Below are 19,159 nucleotides of genomic sequence, written 5' to 3'. Positions count from 1 at the left end.
CCAGGGTGCAGGGAATAAGAATGCAGGGTGCTCAGCCCTAAAGGAAACATATATACGGTATCTAAACACACCCAAGGCTCAGAGATAATGGTGTAAAAAAAGGACAGAAAGAGTGCAAGAGTCATGTTAGTATTACAAAATAAGACAAACTATAGCATATGAAGCCCCACAGTCATTTAAAATGTAGATTATGTTTGTTTTATTTTTTATTTTTGAGATTATAATATAATTACAACATTTCACCCTTCCCTTTCCTCTCTCCAAAATCTCTCATATATCCCTCTCCACTCTTCTCCAAATTGATGGCGTCTTTTTTCATTATATATATATATATATATATATATATATATATATATATATATATATTCCTAATACATATATTCCTAAATATAACCTGCTAGGTTCATGTAATGCTACTTGCTAAAAATTAATAAGGACAAACAACTTTGGTAATAATTTAAAAAACAAAAATACTTTAAAAGTTCAGTCTGGGGCTGAAGAGATGGCTCAGACATTAAAGACTAGGTTCACAACCAAAATAATAAAATTCAGTCTGTTTAATGTATTTCTTTAAAAATCTAAAGTCTCCCAACTGTGAGATCCTATAAAATCAAAACTAAGTTAAAAGTTCATATTCCAAAAGGGAAGATGAGTTACAATCAGATAATGGCAAAATAAATATCCAATGTTGTGAATCATTCCTGTTTAGGCAGCCCTGTACCCACATTCAAGTGTAGTCCTCACTCCTCTTCAAGTAAACTTCTCTTTGCAACAGATGGAGACCATTACAGAAAACCACAAATAACAGGCCCCCAGTGCAAATCCAGTTCAAACCTTACCTGCAGCCATAGAGGAAATCCCTACTCTGAGCGATTAAATAACCAAATGCCTATTGGAATAAATCATGCTGGTCAGGATGATGAAACAGAGAGAATAGAAAATTCAGGAGAAAACATAAAGAAATTTTTTTGGCAAACTTCTATTAATGAACAAAGACCAAAATTAATGATAAAAATAAATGGTGTTTTGTTGTCTGGTCTGGTAGACACAGGTGCGGACGTTACCATAATTGCACCAGAATTTTGGCATCCAACTTGGCCTCTTCAGGAGGTAAACGTTCAACTGTTAGGAATTGGGACATTATCTCAGGTGAAACAGAGTGCAAGATGGCTCAAATGTATAGGTCCAGAAGGACAGAGAGGAAAATTAAAACCATATGTGGCTAACATAACTATGAACCTGTGGAGTTGAGACTTGTTGCAACAATGGAATACTCAGATTAACATCCCTCCAATCTCAGAAACAAATCATAAACTAGCACATGTTACTGAGAGAAATATTAGAAGATATTGTTCTAATGAGCGGTCACCAGCCATCCATATTATACAAGAACAGGGCACAATAACTGATGATCTTCCAAAGACACCAACAGCTCTACCTTTAAAATGGTTAACAGACAAGCCTGTATGGGTCCAGCAATGGCCTTTAACAACAGAGAAACTCCAGGCTTTAGAAGAGCTGGTAGAAGAATAGTTAAATGCTCAGCATATTGAAGAATCAACCAGCCCTTAGAATTCTCCTGTATTTGTTATTAAAAAGAAATCTGGTAAATGGAGAATGGTAACAAACCTTAGAGCAATTAACAATGTAATTCAGCCAATGGGCTCTCTACAATCTGAGATGCCTTTGCCTACTCTGTTACCAAAAGGATGGCTTCTCATAGTTATTGATTTAAAAGACTGTTTCTTTTCAATACCCTTACAAGAAAAAGACAGAGAAGGATTTGCTTTTACAGTGCCTACTTATAATAATTCTCAACCGGTTAAAAAAATTTGAATGGAGGGTCCTTCCTCAGGGAATGTTGAATAGCCCAACTCTGTGCCAATATTTTGTACAACAGCCATTGGAAGTGATACGTAAAAAATTTCCTAAATCTATCATTTATCATTATATGGATGATATTTTACTAGCTGACTCAAATGCAGATACTTTAGAAAGAATGTTTGAAGAAGTAAAGAAAATTTTGCCTTGCTGGGGATTACAAATTGCTCCTGAAAAAATACAAAGAGGAGATTCTATTAATTATTTAGGATATAAAATAGAGCTACAAAAAATTAGACCCCAAAAGGTGCAAATTCGAAGAGATAGACTACAGACTCTTAATGACGTTCAAAGATTATTTGGAGATATTTCTCATCTACGAACTATTGTTGGGGTAAAAAATGATGAACTGACTAATTTGTTCAAAACCTTAGAAGGCGACAAGGACTTAAATAGTCCAAGAGAATTATCACCTGAAGATGAAAAAGAATTGGCCTTGGTAGAAAAGAAAGTACATGAAGGGCATGTGGATCGTATTGATCCAAAGCTGGATTGCATTTTGGTTATTTTACCTTATAGGCGTTCTCCTACTGGAATATTAATGCAGAGGGAAGATATTATATTGGAATGGATATTTTTACCAAGTAAACCAAATAAAAAATTAAAAACTTATGTGGAAAAAAATCTCTGACTTGATTTGCAAAGGAAAATTGAGACTTTGTCAATTAGCAGGAATAGACCCAGCAGAAATTGTCATACCATTAACTAAGGAGGACATTGAAAAATTATGGACAGAAAGTGAACCTTGGCAAAGAGCTTGCAGTAACTTTTTGGGAGAAATTAACAGCAAATATCCCAAAAGTGATAGAATTGATCTTATCAAGAGAGCTGATTGGATCTTGCCTCGAATTGTACGGCAAAAACCCATATCTGGAGTTCGCACATTCTATACAGATGCCAACAAACAAGGAAAGGCAGGTTACAAATCAGAAAATTTAAGTAAAGTGGTTCAAAGTCCGTATAATTCAGTTCAAAAATCAGAATTGTATGCTATTCTGTTGGTATTAATGGATTTTTCAGAACCTCTCAACATAGTAACTGACTCTCAGTATGCTGAAAGAGTGGTGTTACATATTGAGACTGCAGAATTTATCCCTGATGCTTCAGAATTAACTTCATTATTTATTCAATTACAAGATACAATCAGGAAAAAGAATCATCCTTTATATATAACTCACATTCGATCCCATAGTGGTCTGCCAGGCCCTCTAGCACAAGGCAATGATGAGATTGATAAATTATTGATAGGAAATGTGCTGGAGGCCTCAGAATTTCATAAAAAAAATGTCAATAGTAAAGGTTTAAAAAAGGATTTTTCCATAACCTGGTAACAAGCCAAAGAAATAGTAAAGAAATGTCCTACTTGTTCCTTCTACAATCAAACGCCATTACCAGCAGGATGTAACCCAAAGGGTACTCAGAGAAATGAAATCTGGCAGATGGACGTGTTTCACTTTGCAGAATTTGGAAAATTGAAATATGTACACCACACCATCGATACTTATTCAGGATTTCAATGGGCAACTGCTTTGAGTTCTGAAAAAGCTGATTCTGTAATCACTCATTTGCTAGAAGTTATGGCTATCATGGGTATACCTGCACAAATCAAAACTGACAATGCTCCATCATATGTCTCTGTTAAAATGAAACAGTTTTTTGCTTATTACAATATAAAGCATATTACAGGCATACCACATAATCCTACAGGCCAAGCAGTTATAGAAAGACCAAACAGAACTCTAAAGTATATGCTAAAGAAACTGAAAGGGATAACAAAAACCCCCAGAAATAGACTGCATAATGCTCTTCTAACTTTGAATTTTCTGAATGCCAATGAGAAAGGAACAACAGCTGCAGAGAGACACTGGATAATAGAAAAAACTACAGAATTAAATCAGCCTCTATACTTTAAGGATGTGCTGACCTCAGAATGGAAACCAGGGTATGTATTACATTGGGGACGAGGTTTTCCTTTTGTTTCTACAGGAGAAGATAAGCTGTGGGTACCATCAAAATTGATAAAGGTTCGATTTGAACATGAGAGACCTCTTAATTAGAGGAGGTGATAGTTCATCAAGAAGCATGAACCTCCAATGTAAACTAAATTGTACCAGTAACACATGCCTTTTGATTTAATCAGATAATAATTTGCCAAAAAGGAACATCCCCAAAATTAGTCTTGGGGAAAGGTTTTTGTTTTTTTCTTTTAGGAAAATGAAGGTTAAGGAATCTGAAGAACACTGGACAAATGAGACAACTGAAGAAAAGGGATAAATCATCTATCCCAAGAAACAGAGTGAAACGGTGTATGGGTATATATTATCTTAAAAAAAAAATTTATGTCTCCCTAAATGTTTGATTCTGCTTTTCTCTAAAGATTTAACACTATTGGTCTTCTAATAGTCCCAGTTCAATAAAAATTTAAAGCTGACTTTGGAGTTGGAGAATGGCTCTCTCCTTCTTTAAATTCAAGCATGTTGTTAAAAGGAAAATGCAAACTCCCTGTATCATGCCAGAATAAAAAAGCCATCTTCTGCTATGGGACAGGACAAAAGCCAAATTAATTAAGGGACTATTCTATTACTAATCTCAACTCTTTGATCCTATTCTGATTCTTTAAACTTTTCTTAAAGTATGAATTTTATATCAAAATTTACAAGATTAATATATATAGATAGATAGATATTTATACATTTTAAACTTTGTTAAGATATGAATGGTCATATAGAGTACTAACTAATTCTAAAAAAAAGGGGCTTCAATTACCTGCATATATATGTCTTTGTGTTGGAGTCTCTTATCAGTTTTCTGCAGGAAATCACGGTCAGGCCTAACATCAACTGAAGTCTCCAGGAAGAAGATGGGGCACCACAACAACAACAATTCCATGTGGACAATAATAATATCATTAAGCTGACAAACATCATCCACAGATCAGCTTTGAACTACAAGGTGCTCAGAGCAATTTTGAGATGACTAGCTGAGATGATCCAGTCACAAAGACTACTTGAATAAGGACTTGAGATAAACCCTGAACTTTGGCATTATACACAGACTGTATAATGAAGGATATAGTTACTTTCCTAGAATTTGACAATTAACCTAAAATTTTTCTTTCAGGATAAAGAAAACTTCGCCCATACCCAGCAGGAAGCAATTTTAAGAATACGACGCCCACATTCCCAAAGAGGTGGTGTGGGGCGGGTGGTTTTTATGGTCTTTTTAATGGGTTTTGGGTCTGGGATAATTTTCAGTGTTTAGGGGGGTTGGTTACAAGTTGTTGTCAAGGGTTAGGAAAAAGGCTAAGCAAAGGAGATTAGATTTAAGGTTCTTATTAAAAAAAAGAAAGAAAAGAAAAAGACAATTACTAGTTTAAAATACTTTACATTGGATTGGATTGTTTTATATTGTAAACAAATTTGAAATTGATATTGTTAGAAAATGCTATATGTATATTTCTAATTGTATTTATACCATTCATTTAACAATGTAATGCAATTTTCTGATCCTTGAATGTTATTATTACCAACTATTAGGATATAAAGAAATGAAAGTTAGTAGCTAGACATTACAATAGAACTTGTAGTCATATTAGATATGTTTTAAAAATTGAACAGAGATGTTTTAGACAGGTCATCTTCAAACCCTTCAGAGATCTACAGAATATGGCATTTAAAATGTTTTAATAACTTAGAAAATTTTTCTTTTTTGAGACATGTCGGCTCCTGGCAGTACCAATCTACTTCAGAGAAAATATGGGCATTGAAGAAACTGCATATGGAGTCAACTTTCATTGTGGCAAAAGTTAGCCACTGGACAACAAAGTATCCTCGAATCAACAGGACAAAATGGACAGACAGAACACGAAACAAAGGACTACTGATTCTTGCCAAAACAAGTGTGGTTATGGCTTTATCAAAAGGCATCTTCTGAGGCCAGGACAATATGGCCCCATCCCTGAAGTGGCCTTCGCAATCCGGAAAAGGTACAGTGCCCTTTTCCTCGAAGGCAGCTTAACAGGCAGAGGGCCGATGACTTCTGTTGTGCAATGGAACAGCAGCTGAAAGCTCATGCCTCTGGAAAGTAGACTGGCATTTAATAGAGGGATGTGGAGAAGAAGGGGATGCTGAGATGAAGCCATATATACACAGCCAAGAAGAATGGACAGCTGAACTCAAACACTGTCAACAATTTCCAGAATTTAAAATCCTGAATCATGACAGGACACTAGTGGAATTCAGGCGTTTCTGGTACATGGACTGCTCTCACCCAATGTGAGGTTGAACTGTTGACCTGTGTACATCCTACTTCACAAATGAGTCTGTCAGATATGCTAAGCCTATAGGCTGAAGATGATGCCCCAACACTGCAGAGAAAGCTCAGGTGACTGCCCAGGTAGCTGGCTGTTTCTGTCAACTCACAAATTTTTTGGAAATTTCTTGCATTCACTTCCTGTTTTTTATTTTTGTTAGCTAATATTATCTCCTTCTTGGGTCTCTGAGGGAGTTGAAGATTAGTTAGTTATGGTTGAAAATTAGTTAGTTATAGTTGAAAATTAATTAGGATAGAAAGTGCATTAGATACATCTTGGATTTACCAAAATAGGATAGATAATGGAATTATTTTCTCTGATTTGTCAAATACCTGTGTAGGTATTTATTACTTGTATATATTGTATATAGTTATTATACTTTTGTATATAGTTTTTCTTTTGTTAGTTATAACCTTGTGCTTTTTTTCTTTTTATTAAAATAGAAAAGAGGAAATGTGGTAGTATTCTAATTGTACTGAAATGTGATTTTGATTGTATGTTAATAAATAAAGTTGCCCGGGGGTCAGAGCTATTAGAGCCATAGAAAGAGCATGGCGGTGGTGGCACACACCTTTAATCCCATAGATCTCTGTGTGTTCAGGGATACAGCCAGCATTGGAGACATATGCCTTTAAGACCTAGAGGGCTGTACATACAGACAGTGATGAGGCAGTCACGTGTTTGGGTTTACAACCAATGAGAAGGCAGAATGACTTGGAAATGACTGACACACAAGGAAATAGCTCTTTTCCGAGAAGCTGGGACACAGCAGGAGGAAGGGTGAGATTTTAGCTCTGAGCTCTGACCTCTTGGCTTTCTCTTTTACATTGTTTCTGTGTTTCTTATTTAATAAGACGGTTGGTTACATCTACAGGAAGTAGCTTTGAAGGTATTGGAACAGAAGACCACTTCCTGAATAGAACACCAATAGCACAGACACTGAGATTGACAATTAATAAATGAGACCTCATGAAACTAAAAAGCTTTTGTAAACAGGCAAAGGACACTGTCAATAAGACAAAATGGCAGCCTACAGAATGGGAAAAGATCTTTACCAACCCCACATCTGATAGAGGGCTAGTCTCCAAAATATATAAAGAAGTCAAGATACTAGACATCAAAATACCAAATAATCCAATTAAAAATGAGATACTGACTTAAACAGAGAATTCTCAACAAAAGAATCTCAGATGACCTAAATACACTTAAAGAATTGTTCAACATCCATCCATAGCCATCAGGGAAATGCAAATCAAAATGATTCTGAGATACCGTCTTGCACCTGTCAGAATGGCTAAGATCAAAAACACTGAAGACAGCATACATTGGAGAAAATGTGGAGGAAAAGGAACATGCCACCACTGCTGGTGGGAGTGCAAACTTGTACAGCCACTTCAGAAATTGATATGGTGGTGTTATAGAATATTAGATAAAGTTATGTTATATTTGCTTGTGCTGGCTAGAAATAAGCCAAGCTAAGGCCAGGCATTCATAAGATTTGATACAGGCCCTGTGGAGGCCCACAGAGGTAGATCGGCCCAGTGGCAGTGGCCGACAGGGACATACAGGCCCAGCAGCAGTCTGCAGAGGTAGACAGGCCCAGCAGCAGCAACAAGCAGAGGCAGGTAGGCCCATGGCAGCAACCGGCAGAGACATACAGGCCCAGCGGCGGTCCACAGAGGTAGACAGGCACCGCAGCAGCGACAAGCAGAGGCAGGTAGGCCTGCAACGGCAGCCGGCAGAGACATACAGGCCCAGCGGTGGCTCACAGAGGTAGTTGGGCCCGGCAGCGGCAGCTGACAGGGACATACAGGCAAAGAGAGAGCACCCAAATTAGCAAAATCAGAAATGAAAAGGGAGACATAACAACAGACAACGAGGAAATCCAGAGAATCATCAGATCATACTTCAAAAAACTGTACTCCACAAAAATGGAAAACCAGGAAGAAATGGATAATTTTCTGGATAAATACCACATACCACAATTAAATCAAGACCAGATAAACTATTTAAATCGACCAATAACCGCTAAAGAAATAGAAACAGTCATCAAAAGTCTCCCAACCAAAAAAAGCACAGGACCAGATGGTTTCAGTGCAGAATTCTACCAGATTTTCAAAGAAGAATTAATACCAATACTCTTCAAAGTGTTCCACACAATAGAAACAGAAGGAACACTACCAAACTCTTTTTATGAGGCTACAATTACCCTGATACCCAAACCACACAAAGATGCAACAAAGAAAGAGAACTACAGACCAATCTCCCTCATGAACATTGATGCAAAAATACTCAACAAAATATTGGCAAACCGAATCCAAGAATACATCAAAACAATCATCCATCACGACCAAGTAGGATTCATCCCAGGGATGCAAGGATGGTTCAACATAGAAAATCAGTCAATGTAATACACCATATAAACAAACTAAATGAAAAAAAAAAAAAACACATGATCATCTCCTTAGATGCTGAAAAACCCTTTGACAAAATCCAACACCCCTTCATGATAAAGGTCTTAGAAAGATCAGGAATACAAGGAACATTTCTAAACATAATAAAAGCAATTTATAGCAAGCCAACAGCAAACATCAAATTAAATGGAGAGAAACTCAAAGCGATACCACTAAATTCAGGAACAAGACAAGGCTGTCCACTCTCCCCATATTTATTCAGTATAGTACTAGAAGTTCTAGCTAGAGCAATAAGACAACAAAAGGAGATCAAAGGGATACAAATTGGCAAGGAAGAAGTCAAACTTTCACTATTTGCAGATGATATGATAGTATACATAAATGACCCCAAAAACTCTACCAGGGAACACCTACAGCTGATAAGCTCCTTCAGTAAAGTGGCAGGATACAAGATCAACTCAAAAAAATCAGTAGCCCTCCTATACACAAATGATAAAAGGGCTGAGAAAGAAGTCAGAGAAACATCACCCTTTACAATAGCCACAAATATTATAAAATACCTTGGGATAACACTAACTAAACAAGTGAAGGACCTTTTTGATAAGAACTTTAAATCTCTAAAGAAAGAAATTGAAGAAGATATCAGAAAATGGAAGGATCTCCCATGCTCATGGATAGGTAGGATTAACATAGTAAAAATGGCAATCTTACCAAAAGCAATCTACAGATTCAATGCAATCCCCATCAAAATCCCAACACAATTCTTCACAGACTTGGAAAGAAAAATACTCAGCCTCATATGGAAAAACAAAAGACCCAGGATAGCTAAAAGAATCCTATATGACAAAGCAACCTTTGGAGGCATCACCATCCCTGACCTCAAACTCTACAATAGAGCTATAGTAATAAAAACAGCTTGGTACTGGTATAAAAACCGACATATGGACCAATGGAATCGAATTGAAGACCCTGACATTAATCCATGCACATATGAACACCTGGTTTTTGACAAAGGAGCCAAAACTATACAATGGAAAAAAGAAAGTATCTTCAACAAATGGTGCTGGCATAACTGGATCTCAATATGTAAAAGATTACAAATAGATCCATATCTGTCACCATGCACAAAACTCAAGTCCAAGTGGATCAAAGACCTGAACATAAATGCAGTTACACTAAACTTAATAGAAAAGAAAGTAGGAAGCACTCTTGAACGCATTTGGCACTGGAAACCATTTCCTAAATAAAACACCAACAGCACAGACCTTGAGCACAACAATTAATAAATGGGACCTCTTGAAACTGAGAGGCTTTTGCAGGCAAAAGACACAGTCAATAAGACAAAAAGACAGCCAACAGAATGGGAAAAGATCTTCACCAACCCCACATCTGACAGAGGATTGATCTCCACAGTATATAAAGAACTCAAGAAACTAGACATCGAAATACTGAACAGTCCAATTTAAAAATGGACTAAAGAGCTAAACAGAGAATTCACAAAACAAGAACTACAAATGGCTGAAAGACATTTAAAGAAATGCTCAACATCCTTAATCATCAGAGAAATGCAAATCAAAATGACTCTGAGATACCACCTTACACCTGTCAGAATGGCTGCGATCAAAAACTCCAATGACAGTCAATGTTGGAGAGGATGTGGAGCAAAGGGAACACTCCTCCACTGTTGGTGGGAATGTAAACTTGTACAACCACTGTGGAAATCAGTATGGCGGTTTCTCAGAAAATTAGGAATCGAACTACCTCAAGACCCAGCCATCCCACTCTTGGGCATATACCCAAGGAATGCTGATTCATACCATAAAGATACATGCTCAGCTATGTTCATAGCAGCACTATTTGTAATAGCCAGAACCTGGGAACAACCTAGATGCCCATCAACGGAAGAATGGATGAAAAAAATATGGTACATATATACAATGGAGTACTACTCAGCAGAGAAAAACAATGAAAGCATGAAATTTGCAGGCAAATGGATGGAACTAGAAAAAATCATCCTGAGTGAGGTAACCCAAACCCAGAAAGACAGTCATGGTATGTACTCACTCATAAGTGGATTCTAGATATAAAATAAAGAACAATCAGACCACAACCAATAGAACCATGGAGGTCCCTAGGATGACTGTGGCTTATAATAAATTTTGGTTTCACTCTATTATTGAAAAAAATAGCCAAATGAATGGAAACACATGAACTATGAACCAAAGCCTGAGGGGCCCCCAACTGGATCAGGCCCTCTGAATAGGTGAGACAGTTGATTGGCTTGATCAGTTTGGGAGGCAACTAGGCAGTGGGACCAAGTCCTGTGCTCATTGCATGAGTTGGCTGTCTGAAACCTGGAGCTTATGCAGGGACACTTGGCTCAGTCTGGGAGGAAGGGACTGAACCTGCCTGGACTGAGGTTGATCGCAGTCCTCAGGGGAGGATTTGCCCTGTAGGAGGTGGAAATGGGGGGTGTGCTGGGGGTAAGTGGAGGGAGTGGGAGGGGGGAGAATAGGGGAATCCATGGCTGATATGTAGAATTGAATGGTATTGTAAAATAAAGTAAATTAAATTTTAAAAAAAGATAAGAATTTATAGTGTATCAAGCTGATAATAGATAAATAAATAAATATATAAATAAATAAATGGAAAAAGAAAAGAAAAGATGTCGTGAATTCAGGACCCCTGGAGAAGCAGCAACAGACATACCCAGAGTGACGTTATACCTCTGGCCTGAAGACACAGTGCACACTGGGACTGAGAGCCATGGTTCCAAGAAGCAGGAAGGAAAAGGAACTATGGAATTATCATGATGACCATGTGGAACATTTTGATTTTATAGACTGTTAGAGAATGTTGGATGGCTCCAACAAAGAAAAGTAAAATGGACGGTGAAACGAAGCAATTACTAGCTCCATGTAAAAATAACAAAAAAAAAAGAAAGAATAAGTCTCCATGTGTTTATTTGCAGGCAAATGGATGGATGGATCTAGAAAAATCCTGAGTGAGGTAACCCAGACTGAGAAAGACAAACATGGTATATACTTACTCATAAGTGGAAATTAGCTCTAAAGTAAAGGATAACTAGGCTACAATCCACACAGCCCCAGAGAGGCTAGGTAACAAGGAGGATCCAAAGACAGACACGTGGATTTCCCTGGGAAAGGGAAATATAAGAGATCTCCTGTGTAAACTGGGGGTAAAAGGGGGAGGGTGGGAACATGAGAGATGATACTAGCAGAATTAAATGAACTCAGTATGTTTAAAAAAAGAGAACATGGGGCTGAGGAGATGAATCAGTAGTCAAGAGCACTGCTGCTCTTCCAGAGAACCCAGGTTTGATTCTCAGCACTAACACAGCAGCTCACAACCATCTATAACTCCAACTCTATGGAATCTTGTGTCCTCTTCTGGTTTCCATGGATTCCAGCATTGTTAAACAGATAAGAGTTGTTTGTGGTAAGATCTTTATGGCTTTAAGATATGATGCTGACCTTTGTTTGACCTGTAAATTGGAGTCTACTACCTTAACTGTGTTCCACTGACACTTGTGAGAGACCAATGGATACTTAGGGAACGGCATGCTTGAAAGACTACTAAGTCTCTGAATACCTTCTGCCATGAAGAAATGCATCTTTACCTTGTTACAGATCTGACTATCCTTATATCCTCTCCCTCCTTACCTAAAATCTTTTAATACCCCTATGCTTTGTCATTTACAAGCTAGAAGACCTACACACCAACCAGTAAAAGTCTAAGTTCTATTATTCATGTAGGATAAAAAAAAGATAAAACAAGAACTGAGCATATTTTCAGATGACTTAGAAAGGTTTACCAATAGTTTTAACAGTCAACAGTTACTTTTGTTCTCAGCTGCAAAGATATAAAGCTAATCCCTCTTTCAACTCTTTCTTGAGATGAATTATATGCTATCAAGGAGACAGCAGTCTATTAGGGAATAGCCTATACATGACATATCCCAATCAGCCTTTAGTGGCTACTGTCATCTCCCAACAGGGCTGAAACAGAGCCTAAGACACCAAGAGAAACTTGGGCATGAAATCACATGCTCTTTTGCTTAAATGAGGGGATGAAAGAAAACTAAATTAATCTAGTAATTTATAATGAATTATCCACCATAGACAAAACTTCTAAAGAAAATCCACAAGCTTTCCAAGAGAGATTAAGGGAAAAGCTCATAATTAAGTCAACTGAGGAAAAACTGATTCCTAAAGACTATCTCATCAGTTGGTATCCCAAAAAAGAAAAGAAAAATACCAAAATTGACAATAGGTGCTAACACCTCAGCCACAAACCTCAGGGTGGCCTTCTCTATGCACTACAAATGAGACAGGGATAAGAAAGAACAGCTAAGGAGAGGGTGGGATATAAATATAAGAAATGTTGATTAAATATTGGAGGCCTTGGAGACCCAAATACTACCTCCAAGATACACAGTGTTAACATTCACATACCTGGCAGTTGCCATTAGTGAAGAAGTACAGCCATTGTAGGATTGGGACCTTGAAATGTAATCTCAGTACTTAATTGAATGAAATTGCAGGTTCGCTTAGATTTAGCCACCTTCTGAATGTTGTGCCCAGATCGTAACCCCCAGAGAGACCACCAAGGATGAGCATATCAGAATGCAAAAGCAAGGTTTATCTGTTACAAGTCATGACAGGGAACTCAACTCAAGACATCTCAAGTGAGGCAGAGAAGAGTTCCTCTTTCTTGGGGAAGTTAGTTTTTATAGGCAAAACCCATAAAATTTCTTAGAGGGGAGGGGGTTAGTACGGGTCCATCCTTGATTGGTCCAGTTTTTCCCGGGCCTGGACTTTATCTTATTCTAGCTTATCTGTTTGCCCTGTCAGGAGTTTTATAACTCATCTCCGGGGTCTGGTCATGTTATCTCTGGAGAGGGGCATCTTGTGGTTAATTGGTTACCACCAGATATCCTGACTCTGTTCTTTTGTTCCTGGGGCTGGCATCATCATTTCTGGGGACTTGAAACTGGCCTGAGTCTATCTATATTGAGATATCTTTGTCTAAGGCCACCTTTTTGAGACAATAGAGTGAGGGTCTTGTAGTGCCTAGATCACATACCCAAAGCTGCCACTGGAGACTTTAGGTACAGAATGCAAAAGTAAGGTATTTTCTAAGTTTACAAGCCTCCAGGGAGGCTCTTCCAAATCTCTCACTCACAGCAGGGAGGTTGGAAGGAGCTCTCCCCTTTCTTTGTGAGGCTAGTTCTTAAAGGCACAGACCATATAATTTATTTTAACCCACCTCCCTTTTTAGTCTTTTGGTCGAATATCCTGACTGTGTTTTCCAAAGTCCCTGTAGCAGATACAGCCACCTGGGGAAAAGAGGTCTAAGTTCTTATCTACACTTAGGAATCCTGGTTTAAGCTTCTCTTTGTCTGTAGGGGATAGAGTGGGGGTTTTTACTGAGGTATCACACTGAACAAAACATTGCTATCTGTTCTGGCTAATTTTTTTTTTTTTTTTGGTCAACTTGTCACATAACTTAAGAGTCACTTAGGAAGAGGGAACTTCAACTGAGGAATTGACAAAATCAGATGGGCCTATAGCAATGTCTAAGAGAGAATGTTAAAAGATTGATTATTTGATAATGGGTGATGGAGGGCCCAGCCAATTGTGGATGGACCCAGCCCTAAGCACGTGGGCCTAGGCTATATAAGTTGATTAGCTTCAACTAGTTAGGAGGCCCCCAGGCAGTGGGACTGGAACCTGTCCTGGGTGCATGAACTGGCTTTTTGGAATCTAGGGCCTATGCTGAGACATTTTGCTCAGCCTTGGTGTAGGGAGGAGGGGACTGGACCTGCCTTAACTGAATCTACCAGGCTGGGCTGAATCCCCAGGGGAAACCTTGTCTTGGAGGAGGTGGGAATGGGGAGTGTGTTGGGGGGGAAGGTTGGGGGTGGGAGGAGGGAGGACGGGGGAATCAGTGGCTGGTATGTAAAATTAAATTAATTATAAAATAAAAATATTTTTAAAAAACCTAGCCAAGCATGAGCCAGTGAGTAGGCCATTCATCTATTGTTTCTATTTCAATTTTTGCTTGAGTTTCTATCCTGACCTCCATCAATGATAGACTGTGACTTGGAAAGCATAAGCCAAACAAAACCTCAATTTGTGTTTTGATCAGAATATTTTATCAGTAACAAAAAGGTAACTAGACTAGAAACTCAGAAATAGATGCCAGGGCAAATTTGGACAGAGTCAATAAAATTATAACTTTTCTACCTAGTACTGGAGCTAACATCCCTATGCTAATATGATTTTCTAGTATCATTTCATATGAAATAGGTCAGACTGTAGGCATGAATGATGAGCCACAATAAGAAAACTGACCTGCTTAAAGTTGCCTATAAAAGGGAACCTAATATTTGCATCAATTTTCAGTAATGTCTGAATGTCATAGCCCTGTTTTAGGTAGATACATACTTCAAAAATTGAAGAAATACTTCAAATTGTTAGTGAAACCCAACAGAAAGAGTAGAAGGGCCAGTTTCTAACAGGAATAAAACCCACAGTCTAAGCAAATAAGAGATTGAGTTGGGTGAACACTACCCTACCACAAAACCTATTATCCTAATTAAAGACAGTATCTAACAAAGCCAGGGGCTAAGACTATGTAGTAGACGCTTATTATCGAGTTCCAGAAGACAGTCTTTTAAAACCCAGCAACTTCTGTTGTAGGATAACCTTTTTGTATACCATGAAGATGTGTCTCTGCCAAGGCACCTTCTTTCTGATTGGTCTAATAAAGAGCTGAATGCCAAATAGCTAGGCAGGAGAGGATAGGCAGAATTTCCGGACAGAGATAGGAACTCTGTGAAGGAATCAGAGAGGTGAGATTTGCCAGTGAGATGCAGAAGAAATCAGACATACTGTATGGAGAAGAGGTGATGAGCCACTTGGCAGAACATAGATAATTATAAATGGATTCATTTAAGTTTTAAGAGCTAGTTGGGAGCAAGCCTAAGCTAAGGCCAAGCTTTCATAATTAATAAGTTTCTATGTCATTATTTGGGAGCTGGTGTTTAAAAGAAAGACCTGCTACAAACTCCCCTTATAACAGCCCCTTCTTCTGGTAATAAAGAACAGTATGGAATATCCACTAGTGCAAGTTTAAGAGGCATAAATGAGGCTGTGAATTCCCTCCAAATCCTTACCTGATTGCTGGATAAATGTCTTCTGATTGCAAGTAATTTTCAGTCTTAGATTTCAAAGATGACTTTCACTGAAGACTGCTAGACTCATTATCACATTTTCTGTTTACCTTTGAGTAAAAGAAAAAAATCACATGGACATCTTGACCCCAGCACCTTCACATTTAGGTAGTATGAAATGAAAGAGGTTTCAAAGGGTTGAGATATAATAAACATAACAGAAGTGGGAGAGGACCATAAAAAAATGTGAAAAATTCACAGCATAAACCCTAATGGGCTGCCACTCTCCCTTAAGATCGTATTGCTTCAAATTTTCTCCTCTGAACTATACATTGCCTTACTTTGGATTTGTTTCACTAAATAAACATCTGTCTATGTCTCTTGGATTCCTCCTCCCTTTCTCCTCCTCCTCCTCCTCCTCCTCCTCCTCCTCCTCCTCCTCCTCCTCCTCCTCCTCCTCCTTCTCTTCTTTTTTGAGAAAGGATTTCTCTGTGTAGTCCTGGCTGTCCAGGAACTAGATCTGTAGACCAGGCTGGCCTGGAACTCCCAAGTGCTAGGATTAAAAGCATGTGCCACCACTTCCTGTTTATATTCTTGAGAAGTCACGAACTGAGGAGAAACTATAATTCAGTAACAAATAGTATCTTCTTTGATCTCAAGGGAATGAAAATAGAAATTAACAATAAGAACACTAGAAATCATAAAATACATGAAAATTAAGCAACATTCTCATGAATGAGAATGATCAAGGTAAAAATAATATTAAAAAGTTCCTTGAAGACAATGAACATAACAACAAAACAATGAAACCAAAACAATGGGATATAGCAGAAGCAGTATTGGTTGGGATGGTCATAACAATTAATTCCTACACCAAAGAAGTAATGCTATCAAATAAACAATCAAATGGTTCACCTCAAATACCTAGAATACCAAAAGCAACCCAAATCCAAAAGGAGCTGAAAGAATAAAGATCAGGCACAGAAAAAGATCAACACTTTAAATAGGCAATTCAGAATACTAATAAAACTTAGTTGGACTTTTTTTTTTTTTTTTTTTTTTTTTGGTTTTTCGAGACAGGGTTTCTCTGTGTAGCTTTGCGCCTTTCCTGGAACTCACTCTGTAGTCCAGGTTGGCCTCGAACTCACAGAGATCCACCTGCCTCTGCCTCCCGAGTGCTGGGATTAAAGGCATGCGCCACCACTGCCCGGCCCCTTAGTTGGACTTTTTAAAGATACAAAAAATCAACAAAACTTTGGCTAAGAAAGGAAAGAAAATTATAGAAGACTCAAATGCCTAATATTAGAAAACACAATTGAGAAATTTTGACTGACATCAAAAAACACAATGGATTAGAAGAAGTTATTTTTAAGCTATATATTAAAAAGATTATAAGAGCTAGAAGACACAGACAAGTTCCTAGGCACATGCAAAATAAATATAAAATCTGAGCAGATAAGAATGAATAAAAAATCTAAAGTGTTTCAGCAAACAGAAGTCCAAGACACGGTGACTGATAAATTACACAATACATTTGAAGAATGGTAGCACAATCCTTCTCAGTTTTTCCAAAAATAAAAATAAAAGTAAAGAACTCTGCCAAATTTACACTACATGAACAATATTATCTGATACCAAAAGCAGATAAATTCAAACACTATAGGACAACATGCTTAGTAAATATAGATTATTAAATTAATTAAATATAACTTAGTAAATATAGTAAAATATAGATTATTGTCAAACACTAGCAAATCAAATTCAAAATCCATCAGAAAATTCAAAGTCCACCAGATATAAAAATGAAATAGTCACAGGAAAGACATTTCTCAAAAGAAGATATACAAATGGTTAATATTACATGAAAAATATTCAATCATTATCAGAGAAATGTATGCAAAACCACAATGAGATGTTCTTTTGTTTGCTTTTCTTTGCTTTGAGACAAAGTCTCATAATGTAGTTCTTGATGAAGAACTCACTTTATAAACCAGGCTTGCCATGAGCTCACAGTCTTTGCCTCCTAAATGTTGGGATTCAACGTGTGTACCACATCTAGCAACAATAAGGTATTTTTTCACCCCAATCAGAATTGCTATCCCCAGAAAGGCCCAAAGTGACAAATGTTGCTAAGTATAAAAGGAGGAACTCCTATACACTAATAGTGAAAATGTTAATACAAACATGGGCGATTATGGAGATTCCTCAGAAAGTCAAAATGTATCAGTTGGGGGTGGACATTCCAGTGATTGACTCTGCATTTTGACTAATTGTGTATCTCTGTATTATTCTCTGTCTGTTGCACAAATAAGCTTCTCTGATGATAAGCCTCACGTACCTGTGGATATAAGTATAAGTATACATATTTAGAAAATAAAAATTATATTTGTTTAGGAACCTGGCAGTAATTGCTAGGAGTCTTAGCTGGGATCATCCTTATAGATTCCTGGGAGTTTGCCTTCCACCAGGTGTGAAATCTGAGCTTGTCTTAGTGAGCTTCCAGGGCTGCATTAGGGGGTGGCTTGACCATGTGCATGGTCATCGGGTGTTTTGGATGGTCTGCACTTGGCTATTCTGGGGGAGGTGGAAGGTCTTTTTCTCCACTCCTTGGCATTCCTTTAAAAGCCCTTTAGTAGAGACAGGCCCTCCCAAACTATCCTATGTTTCTAACTGTCTCTCTCTCCTCCCTATATTTCTATCTCCATACTTCTCACTTCTCCCTCCTCAAGAGTACCCTGGGGAAAAAAGAGGGAGCTGGTCTCCCTCAATCAGGTTTCTACCTGACCCTGAAATGCACCCCCCTTTCCAGTCATCTCTTTCAGTACTCTCCCTCTATCTCCCACCTGATCCCTCATGTTTCCATCTCCACCTGACCACAGTCCACCCTGGAAATCTCTTCTATTTCCCCTTCCCAAGGAGATGCAAGTGTCCTGCCTTGAGCCCTCCTTGTTACCTAGCCTCTCTGAGTCTCTCTCACACTCTTTTTTTTAATTTTATTTTTATTTATTTTACATACCAATCAGTTTCCACTCCCTCCTCTCTTCTCATTACCTCCCCACCTCCCATCTACCCACCCCATCCACTCCTCCTCAGTTCAGAAAAGGGCAGGCAACCCCTGGGAGTTAACAAAGCATGGCATATCAAGTTGAGGCAGGACCAAGCTCCTCCCCTTGCATTAAGGCTGGGCTAGGCATCTCAGCATGGAGAATAGGTTCCAAAAAGCCAGATCATGCATCAGGGATGGGTCCTGATCCCACTGCTAGGGGCCCCACAAACAGATCAAGCTACTGTCACCCACCTGCAGAGGGCCTAGGTCAGTCCCATGCAGGCTCCCTAGCTGTCTCACATACTCCT

This window comes from Peromyscus maniculatus, chromosome X (genome assembly GCF_049852395.1).
Source record: "Peromyscus maniculatus bairdii isolate BWxNUB_F1_BW_parent chromosome X, HU_Pman_BW_mat_3.1, whole genome shotgun sequence".
Taxonomy (NCBI): Eukaryota; Metazoa; Chordata; class Mammalia; order Rodentia; family Cricetidae; genus Peromyscus; species Peromyscus maniculatus.
The sequence above is the reverse complement of the archived record's forward strand: the minus strand, read 5'-3'. Positions refer to the sequence as shown.